The sequence below is a fragment of the Triturus cristatus genome, chromosome 10, assembly GCF_964204655.1.
Source record: "Triturus cristatus chromosome 10, aTriCri1.1, whole genome shotgun sequence".
NCBI lineage: Eukaryota > Metazoa > Chordata > Amphibia > Caudata > Salamandridae > Triturus > Triturus cristatus.
In genome coordinates, this window is record NC_140593.1 from 1,127,886,747 (window position 1) to 1,127,891,746 (window position 5,000).

A 5,000-nucleotide genomic window follows, 5' to 3' on the forward strand; every position below is an offset into this window, starting at 1 on the left:
CTCCCGGGACCGCAGGCGATGGGGAAGCCTCCCCGGGCCCTCCGGACCGCGCCCCGGGCACCCTGCCGCGCGGCAGGACCCGGGACGGAGCCCGGGGCGGGGAGGCCGCCCTCCCCGGGGCCCCCAGGGGCCCGGCCGGGGCTCCGGAACCCAGACGAGCGAGGGGAGGCTCCCCGGCCACAACGGAACCCCGTCCCGGGCCTTTGGCAGTGCCGCAGGCTGGGGGACGGGGCCCGGGGCCGGAGACCCCGACCCGGGGCCCGGCCGGGCCCCTGGACCCAGCCGGGGCTCCGGGGACCGCAGGCGCAGGGGAAGCCTCCCCGGGCCCTCTGGACCCCTCCCCGGGCACCCTGCCACGCGGCAGGACCCGGGACGGAGCCCGGGGTGGGGAGGCCGCCCTCCCCGGGGCCCCCAGGGGCCCGGCCGGAGCTCCTGAACCCAGGCGAACGAGGGGAGGCTCCCCGGCCACAACGGAACCCCGTCCCGGGCCTTTGGCAGTGCCGCAGGCCGGGGGACAGGGCCCGGGGACGGAGACCCCGACCCGGGGCCCGGCCGGGCCCCTGGAACCAGCCGGGGCTCCCGGGACCGCAGGCGATGGGGAAGCCTCCCCGGGCCCTCCGGACCGCGCCCCGGGCACCCTGCCGCGCGGCAGGACCCGGGACGGAGCCCGGGGCGGGGAGGCCGCCCTCCCCGGGGCCCCCAGGGGCCCGGCCGGGGCTCCGGAACCCAGACGAGCGAGGGGAGGCTCCCCGGCCACAACGGAACCCCGTCCCGGGCCTTTGGCAGTGCCGCAGGCTGGGGGACGGGGCCCGGGGCCGGAGACCCCGACCCGGGGCCCGGCCGGGCCCCTGGACCCAGCCGGGGCTCCGGGGACCGCAGGCGCAGGGGAAGCCTCCCCGGGCCCTCTGGACCCCTCCCCGGGCACCCTGCCACGCGGCAGGACCCGGGACGGAGCCCGGGGTGGGGAGGCCGCCCTCCCCGGGGCCCCCAGGGGCCCGGCCGGAGCTCCGGGACCCAGACGAGCGAGGGGAGGCTCCCCGGCCCCAACGGAACCCCGTCCCGGGCCTTTGGCAGTGCCGCAGGCCGGGGGACTGGGCCCGGGGCCAAAGGCCTCAACCCGGGGCCCGGCCGGGCCCCTGGAACCAGCCGGGGCTCCGGGGACCGCAGGCGCAGGGGAAGCCTCCCGGGGCCCTCCGGACCCCTCCCCGGGCACCCTGCCACGCGGCAGGACCCGGGACGGAGACCGGGGTGGGGAGCCTGCCCTCCCCGGGGCCCCCAGGGGCCCGGCCGGAGCTCCTGAACCCAATGCAGCCACGGGAGGCACCCCGGCCGCAACGGAACCCCGTCCCGGGCCTTTGGCAGTGCCGCAGGCCGGGGGACGGCGCCCGGGGCCGGAGACCCCGACCCGGGGCCCGGCCGGGCCCCTGGACCCAGCCGGGGCTCCGAGGACCGCAGGTGCAGGGGAAGCCTCCCCGGGCCCTCCGGACCCTTCCCCGGGCACCCTGCCACGCGGCAGGACCCGGGACGGAGACCGGGGCGGGGAGGCCGCCCTCCCCGGGGCCCGGCCGGAGCTCCTGAACCCAATCCAGCCACGGGAGGCACCCCGGCCACAACGGAACCCCGTCCCGGGCCTTTGGCGGTGCCGCAGGCCGGGGGACGGCACCCGGGGCCGGAGACCCCGACCCGGGGCCCGGCCGGGCCCCTGGACCCATCCGGGGCTCCCGGGCGCGCAGGGGAAGGCCCTCCGGCCACCCTGCCACACGGCAGGACCCAGTTGCCGGCTGAGGACCGAGAGGGGTCCCAGAGTACCCTGTCCCTAGTAATCCGGAGGAAGGCTACCCCCCGTTCTTGAAACCCGCACGCTCCGAGTGACGGAGGGGACCCTAGGGGCGAACGCACCCGGCCTCCTGGAGCCCCGGCTGGGATCCGAGAGGCAAATGGACCCTCATCGGGACTTCCAGGCCTGGCCCTGCCATCTGGTCGCCCCATTGGAAAGCATTGCGCGCGACCAGATGGCCGAGGGGAAAGGAGCCACCAGGTGGCCGGCAACTGAAAGGACTCCCGCCTGCCCACCCACCAGGGGCTCGGGGTGGGGACTCTGCTTCCCGGCTGGGCCTCAGGCACGGGGAGGACCACCGGAGCTCTCGGGGCCTGGGCGTACCCGGGGGAGGACTGCCCGGGACCCGTGGAGCCCGTCCCTGGGCACTTTGCCATGCCGCGGCCCGGAGGAGGGAAGCCCCGGGGACCTGGGAGGATGTTGCCCGGGCGTAGCCCATCTGGTCCCCGGCAATGAACCGCACAACCCCAGCATGGGTGTTTCGGCATACCCTGCCCCTACTAATCCGGAGGAAGGATACCCTCCTTTCTTGTAACCCGCGCGCTGCGAGTGACGGAGGGGACCCTAGGCGCGGACGCGCCCGGCCTCCTGGAGCCCTGGCTGGGATCCGGGAGGCGAATGGACCCTCATCGGGACTTCCAGGCCGGCCCGGCCATCTGGTCGCCCCATTGGAAAGCATTGCGCGCGACCAGATGGCCGAGGGGAAAGGAGCGACCGGATGGCCGGCAACTGAAAGGGCTCCCGTCTGCCCGAGCCATAGCGGTAGGGCTCCCGCCTGCCCACCCTCACACCAAGGGCTCGGGGGGGGACTCTGCTTCCCGGGTTGGCCTCGGGCACGGGGAGGTCCACCGGAGCTCTCGGGGCCTGGGCGCCCGGGGGAGGACTGCCCGGGACCCGTGGAGCCCGTCCCTGGGCACTTTGCCATGCCGCGGCCCGGAGGAGGGAAGCCCCCGGAGGCCTTGGAGGATGTTGCCCGGGCGTCGCCCATCTGGTCCCCGGCAATGAACCGCACAGCCCCAGCATGGGTGTTCCGGCATACCCTGCCCCTAATAATCCGGAGGAAGGATACCCCCCTTTCTTGTAACCCGCGCGCTGCAAGTGACGGAGGGGACCCTAGGCGCGGACGCGCCCGGCCTCCCGGAGCCCTGGCTGGGATCCGGGAGGCGAATGGACCCTCATCGGGACTTCCAGGCCGGCCCGGCCATCTGGTCGCCCCATTGGAAAGCATTGCGCGCGACCAGATGGCCGAGGGGAAAGGCGCGACCAGGTGGCCGGCAACTGAAAGGGCTCCCGTCTGCCCGAGCCATAGCGGTAGGGTTCCCGCCTGCCCACGCAGGGCTCCGTGGCTGCAGGGCTCTGGGCCTGCAGGGCTCCGGGGCTGCAGGGCTCCGGGGCTGCAGGGCTCCGGGGCTGCAGGGCTCTGGGCCTGCAGGGCTCTGGGCCTGCAGGGCTCCGGGGCTGCAGGGCTCCGGGGCTGCAGGGCTCTGGGGCTGCAGGGCTCCGGGGCTGCAGGGCTCCGGGGCTGCAGGGCTCCGGGGCTGCAGGGCTCTGGGCCTGCAGGGCTCCGGGGCTGCAGGGCTCCGGGCCTGCAGGGCTCCGGGGCTGCAGGGCCTTGGGCCTGCTAGGGTTCCGGGCCTGCAGGGCTCCAGGGCTCCGTGCTGAAGGGCTCCAGGGTCTGCAGGGCTTTGGGGCTGCAGGCCTCGGGGGACGCCCGGGAGACCCATGGAGCCCGTCCTGGGCACTTTGCCTCGCCGCGGGCTGGAGGAGGAAGCACCCGACGCCCCGGGGAAGTGTCGTCCGGGCTTGGCCCATCTGGTCCCCGCCTGAGAACCGCAATCCCCAGGAGGGGTGTCCCGGCATACCCTGCCCCTACTAATCCGGAGGAAGGCTACCCACCTTTCTTGTAACCCTCGCGCTCCGAGTGACGGAGGGGACCCTAGGCGCGGACGCGCCCGGCCTCCTGGAGCCCTGGCTGGGATCCGCGAGGCGAATGGACCCTCATCGGGACTTCCAGGCCGGCCCGGCCATCTGGTCGCCCCATTGGAAAGCATTGCGCGCGACCAGATGGCCGAGGGAAAGGTGCGACCAGATGGCCGGGACCGGAAGGACTCCCAGCTGCCCACACCGAGCCATAGCGGTAGGGCTCCCGACTGCCCTTGCAGGGCTCCGGGGCTCTGCACCAGGGTCCCTTGTCCCGGGCAGATGGACACTTGGCAGGCCGCAGGACGTGGGATCCCAGGCCCTGACCAAAAATCAGGAGGCCCGGGGCCGGTCCCTGCTTCTCAACACAGCCAGGCTGGGGAGGTCGGGGAGCCTGCCCAAGCACGAGGGACCCGTCCCGGGCACACAGTCCATGAGGTTGTGCGCTCGTTTTCCACAATTTTCTTCAGAATAGTGCGTAGTTGCGCTAGGCAAAGTCCGCCCAGCCCTACTCAGGATGTGCTCTCGTTTTCCACAAATTTTTTTAAAATTCTGCTACGCAAAGTCCGCCCAGCCCTAAGCAAACTCCTACTACGCAGTGGAAAGGACTTAGCCAGCCACCCACCCACCTGGCCCGGTCCCTGCTTCTGATCCCAGCCAGGTCTGGGGAGACTCCCTTCGCCCAATGGACCACGTCACGGGCACCCGGACCCTTACCAGGCCGCAGGACGGGTTCTCACAAACCACACGGTTGTATAGGGGTGGGCAGAAAACTACGCTCCGTCAGCGTAGCAGATAAAGCCAGCCACTCCTGCACACCGGCCCGGTCCCTGCTTCTGATAGCAGCCAGGCCGGAGAGAGCCTCCCTGGGCCCCGGTGGACCCCTGTCTCCAGCACCTAGACCCTCGGCTGTCTTGCAGGACGGGGGTGGCTCACGCACCCCGGGGCCCGCCGGACGGTGCAAGAGCCCCGGGCCCGGTCCCAGCTTCAGAACCCTAGCCAGGCCGGGGAGAAACTCCCTGGGCCCCGGTGGACACCCTTCCCCAGCGCATGGACCCTCGGCTGGCTTGCAGGACGGGGGGCTCCCGCTCCCTGGGACACTGGGACGGAGCACAAGCCCCGGACCCGGGCCCAGCTTCCGAACCCCAGCCAGGCCAGGGAGAGCCTCCCCGGGCCCTGGTGGACACCCTGTCCCCAGCGCCCGGACCCTCGGCTGGCTTGCGGGACAGGGGGCTCCCGCACC